This window comes from Spinacia oleracea, chromosome 6 (genome assembly GCF_020520425.1).
Source record: "Spinacia oleracea cultivar Varoflay chromosome 6, BTI_SOV_V1, whole genome shotgun sequence".
NCBI lineage: Eukaryota > Viridiplantae > Streptophyta > Magnoliopsida > Caryophyllales > Amaranthaceae > Spinacia > Spinacia oleracea.
In genome coordinates this window covers 49,095,544-49,117,160 of record NC_079492.1, presented here as the reverse complement: position 1 = coordinate 49,117,160, position 21,617 = coordinate 49,095,544, and positions in this window count along the sequence as shown.

Sequence of the window (21,617 nt, the reverse complement as noted above, 5' to 3'; positions counted from 1 at the left end):
CACTGACTGCTTCACCAAAACGTATATTCCAGCTCCTGGATTCCTGCTTCAATCCGTAGATTGACTTCTTTAGCTTGCATACCTTTTTAGCATTCTTTGGATCCTCAAAACCTTCAGGCTGTGTCATAAACACAGTTTCTGTTAAAACGCCGTTTAAGAAAGCAGTTTTGACATCCATCTGCCATATTTCGTAATCGTAATATGCAGCGATTGCTAACATTTTCCGAATAGACTTTAGCATTGCAACTGGTGAAAAGGTTTCATCGTAATCCACACCGTGGACTTGCCTGTAACCTTTTGCAACCAATCTAGCTTTGAAAACTTCAAGTTTCCCATCCTTGTCCTTTTTCAGTTTGAAAACCCATTTGCTTCCAATGGCTTGGTAGCCATCTGGCAAATCGACCAAATCCCATACTTGGTTTTCAGACATGGAGTCCAATTCAGATTGCATGGCTTCTTGCCATTGCTTGGAGCTAGGGCTCGTCATAGCTTGTTTGTAAGTCGCAGGTTCATCACTTTCAAGTAATAGAACGTCATAGCTCTCGTTCGTCAAAATACCTAAGTACCTTTCCGGTTGAGATCTATATCTTTGCGATCTACGCGGGGTAACATTTCTAGATTGACCATGATTCTCACCAGATTCTTCTAAAGATCTCTGAGTTTCATCCTGAATGTCATCTTGAGCATTCTCTAGAGTTTGTTGTTCGACTCGAATTTCTTCGAGGTCTACTTTTCTCCCACTTGTCATTTTGGAAATGTGATCTTTCTCCAAAAAGACACCATCTCGAGCAACAAACACCTTGTTCTCAGATGTATTGTAGAAGTAATACCCCTTTGTTTCCTTTGGATAGCCCACAAGGATACATTTGTCAGATTTTGGATGAAGTTTGTCTGAAATTAATCGTTTGACGTATACTTCACATCCCCAAATCTTAAGAAAAGACACATTTGGAGGCTTTCCAAACCATAATTCGTATGGAGTCTTTTCGACAGCTTTAGACGGAGCTCTATTTATAGTGAGTGCAGCTGTATTTAGTGCATGTCCCCAAAATTCTAATGGAAGTTCGGCCTGACCCATCATTGACCTGACCATGTCTAGCAAGGTTCTGTTCCTCCGTTCCGACACACCGTTCCATTGTGGTGTTCCAGGAGGAGTCAATTCTGATAGAATTCCACATTCTTTCAGATGGTCATCAAATTCATAACTCAGATATTCACCGCCTCTATCAGACCGCAGTGCCTTAATCTTCTTGCCTAATTGATTCTCTACTTCACTCTGAAATTCCTTGAATTTGTCAAAGGATTCAGACTTATGCTTCATTAGGTAGACATAACCATACCTGCTGAAGTCATCAGTGAAAGTGATAAAGTAGCTGAAACCACCTCTAGCATTTGTACTCATTGGTCCACATACATCTGTATGGATTAAACCCAATAGTTCATTTGCTCTTTCTCCAACTTTAGAGAAAGGTTGCTTTGTCATTTTGCCAAGTAAACATGATTCGCATTTACCATAATCCTCTAAGTTAAATGGTTCTAGAATTCCTTCCTTTTGAAGTCTTTCTAAGCGTTTCAAGTTTATATGGCCTAATCGACAATGCCACAGATAGGTGAGATCTGAATCATTCTTTTTGGCCTTTTTGGTATTTATGTTATATACTTGTTTGTCGTGATCTAATAAATAAAGTCCATTGACTAATCTAGCAGATCCATAAAACATCTCTTTAAAATAAAACGAACAACTATTGTCTTTTATTAAAAAGGAAAATCCCTTAGCATCTAAGCAAGAAACTGAAATGATGTTTTTAGTAAGACTTGGAACATGGAAACATTCTTCCAGTTCCAAAACTAGCCCGGAGGGCAACGACAAATAGTAAGTTCCTACAGCTAATGCAGCAATCCGTGCTCCATTTCCCACTCGTAGGTCTACTTCACCCTTGCTTAACTTTCTACTTCTTCTTAGTCCCTGTGGATTGGAACATAAGTGTGAGCCACAACCTGTATCTAATACCCAAGAAGTTGAATTAGCAAGTATACAGTCTATAACGAAAATACCTGAAGATGGAACGACTGTTCCGTTCTTCTGATCTTCCTTTAGTTTCAAGCAATCTCTCTTCCAATGCCCCTTCTTCTTGCAGTAGAAGCATTCGGATTCAGAAGTGGGTTGACTGACCTTCCTCTTTACAGATTTGGCGCCAGTTTGCTTAGTCGGGCTGGCCTTGTTGCCACCTTTCTTAGCATTCCTCTTCTTTCCAGATTTCTTGAACTTGCCCCCACGCACCATAAGCACATCCTGCTTATCACTTTTGAGCGTCTTTTCAGCGGTCTTCAGCATACCGTGAAGCTCAGTGAGCGTTTTGTCCAGACTATTCATACTGTAGTTCAGTTTGAACTGATCATACCCGCTATGAAGAGAATGGAGGATGGTGTCTATAGCCATTTCCTGAGAAAATTGCTGATCCAGCCGACTCATATTCTCAATGAGTCCAATCATTTTGAGAACATGTGGACTTACGGGCTCGCCTTTCTTAAGCTTGGTCTCAAGAATTTGCCTATGAGTCTCGAATCTTTCGACTCGAGCCAGATCTTGGAACATGTTCTTCAACTCACTGATGATTGTGAAAGCATCTGAGTTGATGAACGTTTTCTGCAGATCCGCACTCATGGTGGCGAGCATTAGACATTTCACATCCTTGTTGGCATCAATCCAACGATTGAGGGCTGCCTGAGTGACCCCGTCGCCTGCAGCTTCGGGCATCGCCTCATCTAGGACATACTCCTTTTCTTCCTGCATAAGAACTATTTGCAAGTTCCTTTGCCAGTCAAGGAAGTTTTTCCCGTTCAACTTCTCCTTTTCGAGAATTGATCGAATGTTGAATGAATTGTTGTTTGCCATATTAAAAACTACAATTGAAAAGAATAAACAAATAAATAACCATTCACAGTTTCTCTTAATAAACTTAAATTCTAGCATACATGCATAATTCAATGTTTATTAAGCATTTTATTCAAGTTATGTGTTCCGGCAGGTGTGAATAAAATGATTCCAAGATCCTAAAATCATTGAAGAACTAAGCACAGTTTGTCGACTTAATCCTAGAACATCTTAGGTAAGCAAAAGCCTTTTGCTAATAGTCTAGAAACTACTCTTGGTTGATAGGTACGTCTAAGAACTTATTAGGTAAACCTATCGATTTTGCCACGACATAAAAGGACTCCTTACTTATATCGTTGAGTTTCACCAAAACTAACATGTACTCACAATTATTTGTGTACCTTGCCCCTTTAGGACCAATAAGTAACACCTCGCTGAGCGAAAACTATTACTAGATTGATGTAAAGGATATCCAAGCAAGTGTATATTTTGGCATGGCACCTTTTAACTCAATTTTTAAGTTTGGAACTTAAGGCTCTTACTATGTTGGTTAGATTTTAAGTGAACTAAAATCCTTAATCATGCAACATAATCAAGCTTTTGATCTCATGCATTTTAAGACATATTTAAAAGCAATAAATAACTTAAACATGCATAAGATAAATGTGATCTAGTATGGCCCGACTTCATCTTGAAGCTTTGACTTCAAAGTCCGTCTTGAAAATCTCCGTGGGAGGCACCATTTTCTTCAAATAGGATAAACTATAACTAATTACAACTATTTGATGGTTCGCAGACCATATTTGAATTGAAAAATAACTTTGGTACTTTAGACCAATTACATTCAAATTAATGGTACGCAGACCATATTTTCTATCCTATTTGGGCCATACTAGTCACTTCATAACCTGCAAAACAGTACATATACTATATATACCATTCACCCATTCATTATCATGAATGGCCCACTTAGCTGGTTAGTAAAACACATTATGCATCACGTAAATATTTGCAGCAATTAATCAAGGGCACCAATAATCTACCAATTATTCAGTCCTTATTAATTCTAATCAAGTTGTTTTAACCTTAAGGATTTGTAGACCTAATCAAGAGTTTATGACTAAAAAGCGCTCCCACTTAAACCAATAAATTCATATGCTTTACTAATTTTAAACATAAAAATGTATTTCTAGTCTAACCGGAAACATACAATTTTAATTAAAATTTAAAGCTCATATAAATTTATAGTTGAATCCAAAAAGTTTAATTTAATATCAGTCGTTATTTAAATTAATTCATGATTTTAATTTTAGTAAAATAATTAGAATAAATAACATTTATTATAATTACAATATTCAAAATTAAAATCCAAGAAAATAATTTAAATTATTAATTTTAAAATTAATTAAAATTACGTGAACTGAAATTTTCAAATTAAACATTCAAAACGATCTAATCGTAACGCAAACACCCTACGCATTGCACGCCCATGGGCCGCACGCATACAGCCATTGCTGGCCATATGCGCGCAGCCCATGCGCTCGTCGCATAGCTGCTGCTCTACCAATCGCAAGCCATCGCACGCTGTGGTGCTCGCTGCGCGCGCGCCAGCGCTCGTCGCACGCGAGCCATCGCTCGCAGTGCGCGCTCGGCAGCGCTCGCTGTGCGCGCGAGCCATCGCTCGCTGTGCGCGCGACATCGCTCGCTAGGCGCGCGACATCGCTCGCTGTGCGCGCGAGCAACGCTGGGCGCAGCGCTCGTGGCACGCGAGCTTGCGATCGATGCGCGCGAGGCTGCGCGCTCTTGCGCGAGGCAGTGCGCGTTGTGGTGCAGCTCGCTTGCTGCCCACACGCGACTGCCTTGGCTTGCCTTTCGCCCATGCCCATTTGTTCATAGCACGTGGCACACGACACAAGGCAGGGCTGGTGCCTTGTGCTCGTGCACTACGCCCTTGCTCATTGCATTCGTGCCGCACGGGCGACGAGCTCCCTTGCTCGTCGTCGCATGCCCGCACTATACAACACCCCTTAAGGGTAACACGAAGCGTCCATTGCTTTGTGCGTGCAAGTTTTATGAACGAATCGCATAAAAATTTAAAATTTATATTTAAAATTAATGACAAATTAATAAATAATATTAATTTCATAATTTTAGGGCGAAAAATCGAAAATTTATTATTCAATTGATTTCCGATTTTCATGGATTCAAGTCTAGGTCATAAAAATTTAAAATTTATCATAAATTTACAATTTTTATGGTGGTTTTTAATCATAGGTTTCTAATTAAATTATAATTAATTATGAAAATCAAATTAATTCTAAATTATTCTGATTTTCAAAAAATTAATCATAATTACAAATTAGCTTGCATAATTAACAAGGCTAGGCATTCAAACTTGTTAAACATATACAGTAGGTCAATCAAAAATTCAAGATTTATCAACAAGAATAGCAAATATTTAATTTAACATCTTAAATTTACGAAATTTTGCATTCGAAAAACTAAAACCTTCGAAAAGTCATAGTTAGGCTTCGAATTTGAGAATTCTGGGTTCGGCAGAAAAATTCTAATTTTGTCAAAATTTTAGAATGCCTTTTACATGCGGAATTGACACAAAAATCACTCGATTTGGATGAGTAACGAAGAAACTGCCGAAAAACTGCGTACGTATAATTAAATAAACAAAATTTGCAATTAATTAACAATTACGAAAATTAATAACCCCTTTTAATTCTTGCAAATTTGTAATATTTAACCATGTTCATGCAAATTAGATTATGAAAATAATAAGGGGCTCGTGATACCACTGTTAGGTTATGATACATATGATATTACATAAATCATGCGGAAACAACCATTAACCCAGGAATACATATTATTTACACATAATCATATAGCATAATTTAGATGCATACTCTTTGTTGCGTGCCCTCCCTAGCTGCGCCCGAACCGAACAAGAACAAGTCTTTAGGACTCCAAGTGTCGTCCCTCCGTAGATAGTCCACAGCACGTCCGGATCCGCCTTAAGATTGACCAACTAGAATCGCCCTTAAGGTACTAGAATTTTCGGCACTTTTGAGCAAGATGTGTGATTGAATTTTTCTCTCAAAAACTCACTTTGAATACTTTGAAACTCGTTATAAATTGTGAACCCAGGCCACATATTTATAGGGGTATGGAAAGGGAATTGGAATCCTATTCAGATAAAAATTAATTAAACCTAGAATCCTACAAGAACTCTAATTAATTAATTTATCTAATAGAATTAGGAATTTAATCATTAACCGAACTCTGCATGTTTTAGGAATCGTGCATGAACGCAAACACTCACGCACACACACACGGCAGCCACGATGGGCCGCCCATGCGCGTGCGTGCGAGCAGCAGCCCACGCAGCGAGGCCTACGCGAGCTACAAGCCCACGTAGCTCCTGCGCGCGCTGTGCGCGCTGCCTCGGCCTGCTGGGACTGGCCTTGCGCTGGGCCTGGCGTGGCCTTGGCTGTTCGTGTGGCGCGCTTGGCTTGCTGGGCGATGGCCTGGCTTCGTGCTGGGCCCTCGTCCGGCAGGCCTCGTCCGATGCTTATTCGTACGATACGCTTCCGATTAAATTTCCGATTCCGGAATTCATTTCCGATACGAACAATATTTAATATTTCCGATTCCGGAATTAATTTCCGTTTCGAACAAATATTTAATATTTCCGTTTCCGGAATTATTTTCCGATTCCGATAATATTTCCGATTCTGACAATATTTCCGTTTCCGGCAATATTTCCCATTCTGGCAATATTTCCATTTCCGATAATATTTTCCGATACGTACCATGTTTCCGTTTCCGGCAACATCTACGACTTGGATAATATTTATATTTCCGATACGATCCATATTTCCGTTTCCGGCAATATCATCGTTTCCGGAGCATTGATTTCTTGCCTGTGACGATCTCAGCTCCCACTGAAACCAAGATCCGTCGATTCCGAATATTCATAGATGGAGTATTTAATGCCATTAAATACTTGATCCGTTTACGTACTATTTGTGTGACCCTACGGGTTCAGTCAAGAGTAAGCTGTGGATTAATATCATTAATTCCACTTGAACTGAAGCGGCCTCTAGCTAGGCATTCAGCTCACTTGATCTCACTGAATTATTAACTTGTTAATTAATACTGAACCGCATTTATTAGACTTATCATAGAATGCATACTTGGACCAAGGGCATTATTTCCTTCAAGTGCGTCATACAAGCCATGGTGTATGTGACCTGTTTTGCGAGGGTCTCACGAGCCCCCGAGTGATGACATTTGACTTAAGGGTCATCACTTGAAATGTTAACACATTCCTCACGTTTCATTGGAATTTGTTAACTGATAGTATAGAAACTCCCTCACTTTGTCATTGGAAGTATCTAAGATGTTTTCGAAAACAAAGCTATAAAGTGTAACTAGGCCTGGCCAAGCCCAATCACGAGGTAAAACGTTTTTAAAAGGTTCTCATTTTCAGGGTTAGCTAAACGAGAAAACCCCCTTGTTTTTATAGGACGTAAAACGAAGGAAAATCCAGCACATCGCTCTTTTTTGGAAAAGCGGAAAACCAATCCTTTGATTTTTGGAAAAGGGAAACCATCCTTTGATTTTTGGAAAAGGGAAACCATCCTTTGATTTTTGGAAAAGGGAAACCATCCTTTGATTTTTGGAAAAGGATAAACCGGAAAAAAGTTATCGCTGCAGCGACTAAGGACCTGCGTGGTTAGTTACGCAGACCCCGCCCGCTGAAGGTGGGCGAGCCTGTCCGCTGAGGGTGGACGCCCCGTCCGATAGAAGTGGACGAATCTGTTTTGATGTTTTGAAAATAAGGACCTACGCGGTTTGTGACGTAGACCCCGCCGGCTGAAGATGGCGAGCCTGTTTTTGTTTTTAAAGAATTTATTTTCTTTTCATTTTCGAAAACCGAGGACCTGCGCGGTTAGTGAGGCAGACTCCGCCCGCTGAAAGTGGGCGAACCCTGTCCTCTAAGGGTGGACGCCCCGCCCGCTGGAGGTGAGCGAACCTGAATTCGTCTTTTCGATTTGGGACTCGCGTGGTACGTGCCGCGATCTTGCCCGATTGAGGTGGGCAAGTCCCTATTTCATTTGTTCTTGTGATTTCTTTTGAGAATTTCTTTTTATTCATTCTTGTAAGAGCGGATTCTTTCGAGGGATGCTCGGATTTAGTTGCAACCTGAATGTGGGTTGACAACGTGCTTAGACGGACCATTGTCTCGTGGTCATCATCTTTCATGATTTTGAGCTAGTCTTTACGGCTCAATTTTGCCACTACCTGGGTCCTTGATTAGGGGACTACGTATAAGTATCAACGACGACCTTTGTCTTGAGGTCGTAATCCGGTTTTATCTTTTGAGATTTATCCAAACACGGGATTTCGTACAGCGTAGTCTGGGAATATTGTTTTAACTTTGCATACTCTCTTTTGAAATATATATTTTCTTTCGAGCCCCCAAGCACTCGTGCTTGACGGCCATTTCTTGTCAAAGAGGTTCCTTGGGGATACGAATTTTGTAATGTCCTTGATCGTGTTTGGGATCGTGCTCGTAAGTGCGAGCGATCTTTGTAGTGGTGTGCTACTCTTAACAAAGCCGTGAGGTGCGACTTTCAGTAAAGAAATCGGCAATTTTCGAGTCGAATGGATACGGCAGGACCCTATAGAAGTCAGGGATTCTTTTGGGCCTGGGCTCATTTTCGGCGCCCAGGCCTGGGCGTTAGAAATAATTCACGCCCAAGTGGGGCGTTGGAAATATTGTTTGGGCTGGTCTTTTGATGACACAATTGGCCTCTTGTTCGTTCGTTTATTTCACTTGGAAATTCTACGTATTCTCTTCTCTTTTGTTTTTTCTTTATTTTTTGGAACGTAGAATTAGAGATCACAATGAGTTGAGTGATCGTGATGATTTCTCGAGAAGCCGTAGCCGATTGGTGGACTACGGTGTTTGTCGCTTTGGGGCGATTATTTGAAGGAACTGTCGCTCTTAAAGCGTACCGTTATTGCAATAGTTGGGCGAGTCTATATGGCCCGAGGAACATACCTTGAGGCGTAAGACTTTGATCGCGTATATATATATTTTTTTATTTTGCTACGGTCGTTTCGTAGCTTGGAGCCCCCAAGTATGCATGGTGGGATGCTTCCTTTTGGCGTACGATTTTTGTAGGTTCTTTCGAGAAAGATGCCTTGGGGTCTTGCTCGTGTAGGTGCGAGCTATCCCTTCCGTGGTAGGTAATATTTTGCTACCTTTAATCCTTAATGTAGAAGTCGTGTGGCTTGCATTTTGAATTTGGGCGATAAGTAGTCTTTGCCTCATACTCTTGGTCGTGCCCGCATTAGTGCAATATGCCTTACTCTATTTTTTTTAGACTTGTACCGTGGGATGGTTGAACTTATGGTGCGACGTAGGCTTGTGTGGCCTAACAACGTGTCTTAGAACATTCCTCCAGGTGTTATGATATCATTATTATTTTTTGCGTTGGAGTACTTCATCACGCCTCGTTCAGGTGCTCGAACAAGTGTAGCACCTTCTGCGTGGGTGTGCACGGCTTATTACTTCGTTCGATGCGAGGATTCATAGATGTTTTTTTTTTTTTATTTTTTTTTTTATCCTTGATTTTTCTTTCTCTTTTGCTTTGGAACGACGTAGACTGTGTAACGGGCGCTTGTAGGGCGAGCGTTGTGTGCAGTAGTTTGATCGGAGTTTTGGTGACTCGCGATTTTTAGTTACCCCTTGTTAGTGGGGTGACTTTTTATATTCTAAGTACCGCTTAGAATTTGGGAGGGGTTGTAGCCATTCTAAGGTTCGTTTTACACGATCAAACCTTAGGATTGTGCCCCTATGACGTGTGTATAGCATTAGCGTCGAGATTTTGCGATAAAATCGTCATTTCGAGCATTTTTAGAGTGTTTTTCTCAAGCCCCCAATTGTGGCTACGGGATTGGCTTGGTGCTATAATGCTTGGCATACGTTTTTATGCATTCATGGTGACATGGATCATGAATAGTTTGAACCAGACTCGTTTAGTGCGAGGTACGTTCGAGTAGTGATTTGCTACTTCTCTTGTAAATGTCATATTGTGCGACATTTCCATGGTCAAGTTAGTCACATGTTGAAGTGTGCCTTGACTAAATGCTAGGTGCCTTTCTTTACCCATAATCATATGTAGAAATCTTTTTGACTCACTTGCAACATCGAGATAAACGCATACTTAGCTTAAACCAACGACACTTTATTATGTTCGAAGAAGTCTTTGAAAATTATTTGAAATCCGGGTCCTACTGTGTACAATCCGAGGTGTCCTAAGTAAGTTGACTTATAGAAGGGTTCGTACAGGATTACATGAGTGAATCAAAATACTGTTACGATTTTCGGAATGCTGTCTAAGGATTTGCTGGAAGCCAGGGTGCAGGTGTCAAGATATTACTTGTGCCCGTGTGGCACATGCTTTAGGCTTTTAGGGCCATCATTTCCAGAATTGCGGGAATATAAACCGTTTTCAAATTGACTTAGATTTACTTGGTGTATGTCTGCACAAAAGGTCAAGGTATACTTAGTTCTTTCCCTAGCTCTTTCATTTCAATTTTTAGCCCCCAGTTGCTATTATGTCTTCTCATTAATGATGCTTTCAGATTTCGATTTTAGATGCCCGTGTCATATGTCTGAATAGGGTGAGCCTTGGTTAAGTGCCAAGTCCTATTGACAATGTCTGATTTTTTTAAAGGGGATTCGCAAGCATTTGAATTATCATGAACGGGTGCCCTGAGTTCGAAGGAACAATGGGGCGATGCCGTAGAACAATCCTCTTTATTGCAAGCTTACTGCCTTTACTACTTGTTGGCGATTATGACTGTGTCTAGTGGTAAAAGAAGGTCTTTAAGTGAGTTACTTTGCTTTAGGGAGGGTCAAGTCGAGTACTTTAGAGGTCATGGACGCTCGCGCTAGCCCCCATTCAATTGAGGCAAAGCGATCTTTTGAGTATTGGCTAAGTGCCTAGGAGTGTGAGTGCTCCTTCTGGCAAGGGTACGTGCCCTTATTATTTTTCGATGTGTGCTCAATTTGGCATCTGGATGACTTGGATTCTTCCTTTAACTTAAAATTTTCTTTCGACTTGGATTGCAAGTAATTAAATTTCAATAAGGGACTCTATTTTTTATTCTTGTTATTCTATAGACTTTAACATTTTTGCAAATTGGTTGGACCGAATCATGGATTGCCTACGTATCCGCCTTAAATAGATTTAATTTGGAATCAGGTCTTGCGTAGTTCTTAGCCAGAAAATGGTTTCTTAGAATGCCGATTTTAAACAAGTACGTTCGAGTGGAATCGTAATGTTTGAAATAGGGTGAAATAAGTGTACAAAAATTTTGGAGCGCGCGTATTTTATATGATCTTCTACCCCCAAGTGTTCGTTATTCTTCCGCATGTATATAGGAAAATATACGAACACTTTTAGGAATTGGGAGTTGAAAAGTGATAAGCAAGAACGGCGCCCAAGGCTGGGCGTTATTATTTTGGCGCCCAGGCCTGGGCGTTGAAAACGTGTTCTGGGCTGCCTTTTTGCGCTGCTCCTTTTCGTTTTGTGCCAAATATTTGCGAATATTTTTTGTGCGCTAATTGCTTCTTTTTCTTTTTAGGCGAACTTTAAAGGCGCTTTGAAAGTTTCTTTTTTTTTTAATTTTTTTTTACGTTAAGCGTAGAATGTACTTTTCATTTGTCTTTTTTTTTTATTCGTGACTCAAGACGGCTTGAAAGAGATAGGATAATTTGTATAGGTATTAGTCAAGCATGAGGATTGGAAAGGGTAGAAGATCGTAGAACTTTATGTAGTTTTTGTGGTATGATTTGGATTGGTTGACTCAATTCTTTTCCTTCGTTTACTTGGGTAAATTTCGCACTTTGGGAGGTACGGGCTATGTATTTCATGGCTCGTTCTTTTCGCTCTCCCTTTTCTCTTTATCTTTTTTCTTTTTTGCTTGGGATTTCTCCCCCTTTTTATTTGGGCTAAAAGGTAGATGGTTGTGGTCTTTGAGTCACGAGGCGAGACTGAGTGAGCCTCGTTTGGTGGGACTATAGTGGACCTTTAACTTTAGTAGGCCTAGGGTGGACCTTTAAATTGTCTTACTTTGCAAGCGTATTTAGTCGTGTCTTAAAATGTGCAAACAGCGTAGATTCAAAATGTTGTTTTTACTTTATTGAAATTTAACGAAAGAATTACATCGAAAATAATTTTTTTTGTTTCTTTTCAAATTCCAGTTTCCGGGATTTAATTGGAAGTTGTGATTTAGACTCGAACTTTCATTAATTTTTCTGATTATAACCCGTGTATGAATACAAGGAGGTGGCCTAGACTCAAAATAATGACGTGGCATAAGCCCATAATACTTGACCAAGCGACTCTCAGACTTAGGCTAATTGGACCATAACTTTCGTTGGTTGACACTTTAGATTTTAACCCTTGGGTGTTCGTTTGTCATGCGCCATTTTGCTTAGTGTTGGCAAGGTAGTTAGTTGGGGAGATCTAATTTTCATTTTTGCAAGACTAGAATCATTAGTGCGACTTCCCTCTTAGTGTGTATTGCTTTACCCCGATGGTAGCCTTATGGCATGCTGATTTGGGTATTTTCATGGTTCGTCATGTTGCATTCATGGAAAATCTTTTAGTCCGTACCTAGGAGTATTTCAAGGAGCGAGTGGCTCGAGAGGATTATGATAGTCGTGACCCAATGTGATCATAAGCCTTGAGGCCATTAATTTTTTTTGCCAATGGCATTGACACCTTAGGTTCACTTTGTGGGTTGTGCGACTATGGAGGAATGATTTTCAGAATGTGACTGTTTCCATTTTGCAAATACTTGAATTACATAATATATTCTTTTTATTGGTGAGAGAGAGTATTGAGTGAAGGAAATAATGCCCTTGGTCCAAGTATGCATTCAATGTTAAGTCTAATAAATGCGGTTCAGTATTAATTAACAAGTTAATAATTCAGTGAGATCAAGTGAGCTGAATGCCTGGCTAGAGGCCGCTTCAGTTCAAGTGGAATTAATGATATTAATCCACAGCTTACTCTTGACTGAACCCGTAGGGTCACACAAATAGTACGTAAACGGATCAAGTATTTAATGGCATTAAATACTCCAACTATGGATATTCGGAATCGACGGATCTTGGTTCCAGTGGGAGCTGAGATCGTCAAAGGCAAGCAAATGAATACTCCGGAAACGATGATATTGCCGGAAACGGAAATATGGATCGTATCGGAAATATAAATATTATCCAAGTCGTAGATGTTGCCGGAAACGGAAACATGGTACGTATTGGAAAATATTATCGGAAATAGAAATATTTCAGGAATCGGAAATATTGCTGGAAACGGAAATATTGTCTGAATCGGAAATATTATCGGAATCGGAAAATAATTCCGGAAACGGAAATATTAAATATTTGTTCGAAACGGAAATTAATTCCGGAATCGGAAATATTGAATATTGTTCGTATCGGAAATGAATTCCGGAATCGAGAATTTAATCGGAAGCGCATCGTACGAATTAGCATCGGACGAGGCCTGCCAGACGAAGGCCCAGCACGAAGCCGGGCCATCGCCCAGCAAGCCAAGCGCAACAACCACACGCCAAGCATGCGACCAGGCCCAGCGCAAAAGCCAGGCCCAGCCGAAGCTTGGGCGCGCGCGCGGGGCTGCGACGAGTGGGCTGACGCTGTGCGTGGGCCGCAAGGCCTGCGTGCGGTGCTAGGGTATTACTCGAAGTGTGTTACTCGAATCCTAAAGCGTATAGAATTCGTTTAATGATTAAATTCCTAATCCTAAAAGATAAATTAATTAAATAAGAGTTCCACTAGGATTCTAATTTAATTAATTCGTATCCTAGTAGGATTCCAATTCTCTTTCCATACCCCTATAAATATGTGGCCTGGGTTCACAATTTATAACGAGTTTTCAAGTATTCAAAGTGAGTTTTTGAGAGAAAAATTCAGTCACATACCTTGCCTAAAAGTGCCGAAATTATTAGTACCTTAAGGGCGATTCTAGTTGGTCAATCTTAAGGCGGATCCGGACGTGCTGTGGACTATCTACGGAGGGACGACACTTGGAGTTCTAAAGACTTGTTCTTGTTCGGTTCGGGCGCAGCTAGGGAAGGCACGCAACAAAGAGTATGCATCTAAACTATGCTAAATAATTATGTGTAAATAATATGTTTTCCTGGCTTTATGGTTTTTCCGCATGATTTATGAATTGTCATATGTATCATAACCTAACAGTGGTATCACGAGCCTCTTATTATTTTCATAATCTAAATTGCATGAACATGGTTAAATATTACAAATTTGCAAGAATTAAAAGGGGTGATTAATTTTCGTAATTGTTAATTAATTGCAAATTGCGTTTATTTAATTATACGTACGCAGTTTTTCGGCAGTTTCTTCGTTACTCATCCAAATCGAGTGATTTTTGTGTCAATTCCGCATGTAAAAGGCATTCTAAAATTTTGACAAAAAAAGTATTTTTCTGCCGAACCCAGAATTCTCAAATTCGAAGCCTAACTATGACTTTTCGAAGGTTTTAGTTTTTCGAATGCAAAATTTCTTAAATTTAAGATGTTAAATTAAATATTTGCGATTCTTGTTGATAAATCTTAAATTTTTGATTGACCTACTGTATATGTTTAACAAGTTTGAATGCCTAGCCTTGTTAATTATGCAATCTAATTTGTAATTATGATTAATTTGTTGAAAATTAGAATAATTTAGAATTGATTTGATTTTCATAATTAATTATAATTTAATTAGATACCTATGATTAAAAACCACCATAAAAATTGTAAATTTATGATAAATTTTAAAATTTTATGACCTAGACTTGAATCCATGTTAATCGGAAATCAATTGAATAATAAATTTTCGATTTTTAGCCCTAAAATTATGAAATTAATATTAATTTATTAATTTGTCATTAATTTTAAATATAAATTTTTTAAATTTTATGCAATTCGTTCATATAACTTGCACGCACAAAGCAATGGACGCTACGTGTTACCCTTAAGGGGTGTTGTATAGTGCGGGCATGTGACGACGGGCAAGGGAGCTCGTCGCCCATGCGGCACGAATGCAATGAGCAAGGCCATGGTGCACGAGCACAAGGCAGCAGCCCTGCCTTGTGTCGTGGGCTATGAGCAATGGACGAATGGGCATGGGCGAAGGCAAGGCACGGCAGTCGCGTGTGGGCAGCAAGCGAGCTGCGCCACAACGCGCACTGCCTCGCACAAGCGCACGCAGCCTTGCGCGCAGCGAGCGCAAGCTCGCGTGCCACGAGTGCTGCGCCCAGCGTCGATGCCTCGCGCAGCGCGCGCTGGCTCGCATCAAGCGAGCGCTGGCGAGCGCGCGCAGCGAGCGCTGGCTCGCATGCAGCAAGCGCTGGCGAGCGAACGCAGCGAGCGATGGCTCGCGTGCATCGAGCGCTGGCGCGCGCGCAGCGAGCACAAGCTCGCATGGAGCCTTGCGAAGGATAGCAGCAGCTGCTATGCGACGCAGCGCATGGGCTGCGCGCACATGGCCAGCGATGGCTGTGTGCGTGTGGCCCATGGGCGTGCGATGCGTAAGGTTGTTGCGTTACGATTAGATCGTTTTGAAATTTTAATTTGAAATTTTCAGTTTACGTAATTTTAATTAATTTTAAAATTAATAATTTTAATTATTTTCTTGGATTTTAATTTTGAATATTGTAATTATAATAAATTTTATTTATTCTAATTATTTTACTAAAATTAAAATCATGAATTAATTTAAATACGACTGAAATTAAATTAAACTTTTTGGATTCAATTATAAATTTATATGAGCTTTAAATTTTAATTAAATTTGTATGTTTCCGGTTAGACTAGAAATACATTTTTATGTTTAAAATTAGTAAAGCATATGAATTTATTGGTTTGAGTGGGAGCCCTTTTTAGTCATAAACTCTTGATTAGGTCTACAAATCCTTAAGGTTAAAACAACTTGATTAGAATTAATAAGGACTGAATAATTGGTAGATTATTGGTGCCCTTGATTAATTGCTGCAAATGTTTACGTGATGCATAATGTGTTTTACTAACCAGCTATGTGGGCCATTCATGATAATGAATGGATGAATGGTATATATTGTATATGTTCTGTTTTGCAGGTTATGAAGTGACTAGTATGGCCCAAATAGGATAGAAAATATGGTCTGCGTACCATTAATTTGAATGTAATTGGTCTAAAGTACCAAAGTTGTTTTTCAATTCAAATATGGTCTGCGTACCATCAAATAGTTGTAATTAGTTTTAATTATAGCTTATCCTATTTGAAGAAAATGGTGCCTCCCACGGAGATTTTCAAGACGGACTTTGAAGTTAAAGCTTCAAGATGAAGTCGGGCCATACTAGATCACATTTATCTTATGCATGTTTTAAGTTATTTATTGCTTTTAAATATGTCTTAAAATGCATGAGATCAAAAGCTTGATTATGTTGCATGATTAAGGATTTTAGTTCACTTAAAATCTAACCAACATAGTAAGAGCCTTAAGTTCCAAACTTAAAAATTGAGTTAAAAGGTGCCATGCCAAAATATACACTTGCTTGGATATCCTTTACATCAATCTAGTAATATTTTTCGCTCAGCGAGGTGTTACTTATTGGTCCTAAAGGGGCAAGGTACACAAATAATTGTGAGTACACGTTAGTTTTGGTGAAACTCAACGATATAAGTAAGGAGTCCTTTTATGTCGTGGAAAAATCGATAGGTTTACCTAATAAGTTCTTAGACGTACCTATCAACCAAGAGTAGTTTCTAGACTATTAGCAAAAGGCTTTTGCTTACCTAAAATGTTTTAGAATTAAGTCGACAAACTGTGCTTAGTTCTTCAATGATTTTAGGATCTTGGAATCATTTTATTCACACCTGCCGGAACACATAATTCGAATAAAATGCTAATGACTTGTTTAAATTGCATGATTGCTTTTATTTTCAAGTTATTATTCATGATAAATGTTTAGACTTTGCATACTTCAATGTATGTTTTAATTATTGTTTATAATTAAATATCTTGCACTGCAATAAATCCATTTAGAAAGGTAACAGTAAATTTCCTCGATTGGTAGTGAATCCAAGAACGATTCACGGAAATGAGAGAAAATGAGCAATTTAAAATGTACGTTTCTTTTAGCGACTTTTATGGTTGTTTTCAAATATCAAAATCGAATGGCAAACCAATTGGTGCTTGTGAATTCAAAATACACTGTAGTTTTGAGATCATAAAGCATTGAGCTTAAACGCTCAGCTTTACCAATGGTTAACAACCTAATATCTTTTCCATTTAATTCTCGAATGAGTCTAGACCCTAGACATTCGAGTAGATCGATGCTTAGAGAACTTTAGAAGCTTCTAGTAAGATCATCTAGTTGAAACAAAATATTCAACATAAATTAAAATGGTAAAGAACCTTGTTGGTGACATTGGACATGTCTAACAAAGTATAAAAGTCAACACTAAAGAATTCAATTCTTAAGACTATAAGAAAGGGTACAAGAAATAGGAAAACAAAGGAACAGATGAAAGGAATTTACAATTCCGTTTCTACCTGTAAGTTTATGTTTTAAGAAAAGTGACATAGCAATCAAACTTCCTTGGTATCATATACCGCTTGAGGTTCTTACTTCGGTAATAACTCAAACAATGGAAACTAGGCTACACTTATGGCCTACAAGTGGGAAATGAAGCATGGCAATGCTACATTAGTTGTAGGGTCATCTAGTTTGGTTTAAGTCCTCTCAAAGGCTGGAACTTAATGGCTATTTTGTTCCATAGTCAGCATACCTAAATTTCTGTTTTTCAAACACAGAAAGACTTACATTCAAGAAAAACAAAAACAATGTTTGTTTGTTTATTTGAGTGAAATGGTCATTTACGGGTTGAGTCAATATGCTTGATTAAAACAAACAAATCTTTAACAATGAAACTTTACTAGGTTCAAATCAATCTCTTGATTTGAGTTCCATTAACCTTTAGCATTGTTGCTTAGACCATATCAACAAGCACTAGTGGAAAAAGGCTTATTTGCATCCCCGCATTTGCCACGCCATTCTGAACATATGACGCAAATGACAAAATTTAGCATAAAATTTAGTCATTTGCGTCGCAGCTTTGTTAAACTGCGACGCAAATGACTCTAGGATGCCCCCCAGAGTCATTTGCGTCGCAGATTAGTAAAACTGCGACGCAATTAACTCAATCAAGTGCGTCGCAGATTTACTAATCTGCGACGCAAATGACTCTGGGGGGCATCCTAGAGTCATTTGCGTCGCAGTTTAACAAAGTTTGAAAACATTCCTTAGGTTCTTTGGTTCAAAGTTGGGTTCGAAAATGTCATTTTTGCCTAAATATGTATTATAACGACCCAATTACCCTTAAATGTGGAATAATAGATTATTACGAGGCTTAGAAAGTTATAACTATGCATATGAGACATGTAATAAGTTTGAAAACATTCCTTAGGTTCTTTGGTTCAAAGTTGGGTTCGAAAATGTCATTTTTGCCTAAATATGTATTATAACGACCCAATTACCCTTAAATGTGGAATAATAGATTATTACGAGGCTTAGAAAGTTATAACTATGCATATGAGACATGTAATAAGTTTGAAAACATTCCTTAGGTTCTTTGGTTCAAAGTTGGGTTCGAAAATGTCATTTTTGCCTAAATATGTACTATAACGACCCAATTACCCTTAAATGTGGAATAATAGATTATTACGAGGCTTAGAAAGTTATAACTATGCATATGAGACATGTAATAAGTTTGAAAACATTCCTTAGGTTCTTTGGTTCAAAGTTGGGTTCGAAAATGTCATTTTTGCCTAAATATGTATTATAACGACCCAATTACCCTTAAATGTGGAATAATAGATTAGTACGAGGCTTAGAAAGTTATAACTATGCATATGAGACATGTAATAAGTTTGAAAACATTCCTTAGGTTCTTTGGTTCAAAGTTGGGTCCGAAAACGTCATTTTTGCCTAAATATGTACTATAACGACCCAATTACCCTTAAATGTGGAATAATAGATTATTACGAGGCTTAGAAAGTTATAACTATGCATATGAGACATGTAATAAGTTTGAAAACATTCCTTAGGTTCTTTGGTTCAAAGTTGGGTTCGAAAATGTCATTTTTGCCTAAATATGTATTATAACGACCCAATTACCCTTAAATGTGGAATAATAGATTATTACGAGGCTTAGAAAGTTATAACTATGCATATGAGACATGTAATAAGTTTGAAAACATTCCTTAGGTTCTTTGGTTCAAAGTTGGGTTCGAAAATGTCATTTTTGCCTAAATATGTACTATAACGACCCAATTACCCTTAAATGTGGAATAATAGATTATTACGAGGCTTAGAAAGTTATAACTATGCATATGAGACATGTAATAAGTTTGAAAACATTCCTTAGGTTCTTTGGTTCAAAGTTGGGTTCGAAAATGTCATTTTTGCCTAAATATGTATTATAACGACCCAATTACCCTTAAATGTGGAATAATAGATTAGTACGAGGCTTAGAAAGTTATAACTATGCATATGAGACATGTAATAAGTTTGAAAACATTCCTTAGGTTCTTTGGTTCAAAGTTGGGTCCGAAAACGTCATTTTTGCCTAAATATGTACTATAACGACCCAATTACCCTTAAATGTGGAATAATAGATTAGTACGAGGCTTAGAAAGTTATAACTATGCATATGAGACATGTAATAAGTTTGAAAACATTCCTTAGGTTCTTTGGTTCAAAGTTGGGTTCGAAAATGTCATTTTTGCCTAAATATGTACTATAACGACCCAATTACCCTTAAATGTGGAATAATAGATTAGTACGAGGCTTTAGGATAGTGGTGGTTGTTCAAAGGATGATGGATGGTTACACCTGATACTTCTTTATTCAGGGAATTTCCATACTCCTTGAATTCTTATGCAACTGGTCTCTATATTATGCTCATGGAGCTGGATATTATGTCATCCATGTTTGCACTCCCAAACTACCTCCCAACCCGGAAAAAAAACATCTTATTTGGATTTAAGTGTCTGCTAAGTTCCTGTGTACCATCTAATTGCTGGTTGTTAGTATCTGAAGGTTATTTCAGGAGCTTGGTTGTGCTTTCTTTGTTGCTTAATCTTTAAAGAACAGTCTGTTTTTGGGTGGGTTTGTGGACCAAAATTTTGCATATTCAAATTCATTCCCCAGCATTTGTACAGAACTGATCAGAACTGACCAGTTCTATGCACTGATCTGCACAGCTCAGATCAGAACTGTGCAGATCAGTGCACAGAACTGGTCAGAACTGATCAGTTCTGTGCACTGATCTGCATAGTTCTGATCTGAGCTGTGCAGATCAGTGCACAGAACTGGTCAGCTCTGATCAGTTCTGTGCACTGATCTGCATAGTTCTGATCTGAGCTGTGCAGATCAGTGCACAGAACTGGTCAGCTCTGATCAGTTCTGTGCACTGATCTGCACAGTTCTGATCTGAGCTGTGCAGATCAGTGCACAGAACTGATCAGTTCTGACCAGTTCTGTGCACTGATCTGCACAGTTCTGATCTGAGCTGTGCAGATCAGTGCACAGAACTGGTCAGCTCTGATCAGTTCTGTGCACTGATCTGCACAGTTCTGATCTGAGCTGTGCAGATCAGTGCACAGAACTGGTCAGCTCTGATCAGTTCTGTGCACTGATCTGCACAGTTCTGATCTGAGCTGTGCAGATCAGTGCACAGAACTGATCAGTTCTGACCAGTTCTGTGCACTGATCTGCACAGTTCTGATCTGAGCTGTGCAGATCAGTGCACAGAACTGGTCAGTTCTTTATTTTTATTTTAAAATCCTGCTTTTGAAGGTATGTAATTTTGATGATTTTCCAATGCAGTAGCGTCAGGCATGGATGAAGATCAACACGCAAATTCAGGTCCTTCTAACAAATCACCAAATCAAGTGCCCCAAAAGCAAAAAAAGAAGCCAAGAGGCCCTACAAAAGGAATAAAATCCATGCCCGGGGTTCCAAGAAAAATTGAATGGGATCACTTGGACCGACCCACAGGGAAATGGGCAACGGATTACAAGAATCACATTGGCGAGATAAGTCGCGCAAAGGTTTCAATATTGATCAGAACCTGGGAAGATGTTTCACAAGGAATAAAAGACACTTTGTGGGAAGACGTCAAGGTAACCGGTTTTATTTTGGAAATTCAGTTGTACATATCTACGTGTCTTTTTCATGTGCTAAAAGACTTTCTTGTTCCTTTTCTTTTTCTTTCATTTAGAGAGAATTTCATATCACAGATGAAACTAAGAAAGAAGTTGTCTTAAAGAGTTGTGATAAGCGTTGGAGGGAATTCAAATCAAGATTGGCGACTGGTTGGATTCGGGGTACAAGGAAAAGGCCAAAAGATGAAAAGATGCCATATGATTTGTATAGTTATATAACTAAGGATATATGGAAGGAATTTGTGAAGATACGTACCTCCGAAGAAGCTGAGGTATAAAAATTATTCTTATTTAAAGTCTTGTTATAATCTAAGTTTTATTTTGTTGTAATAATTTCTTTTACCCCCCTAAAATTAGGAAATAAGTGAGAAAGCAAGACAAAGTCAATCTTTCAACATATATCCTCATCA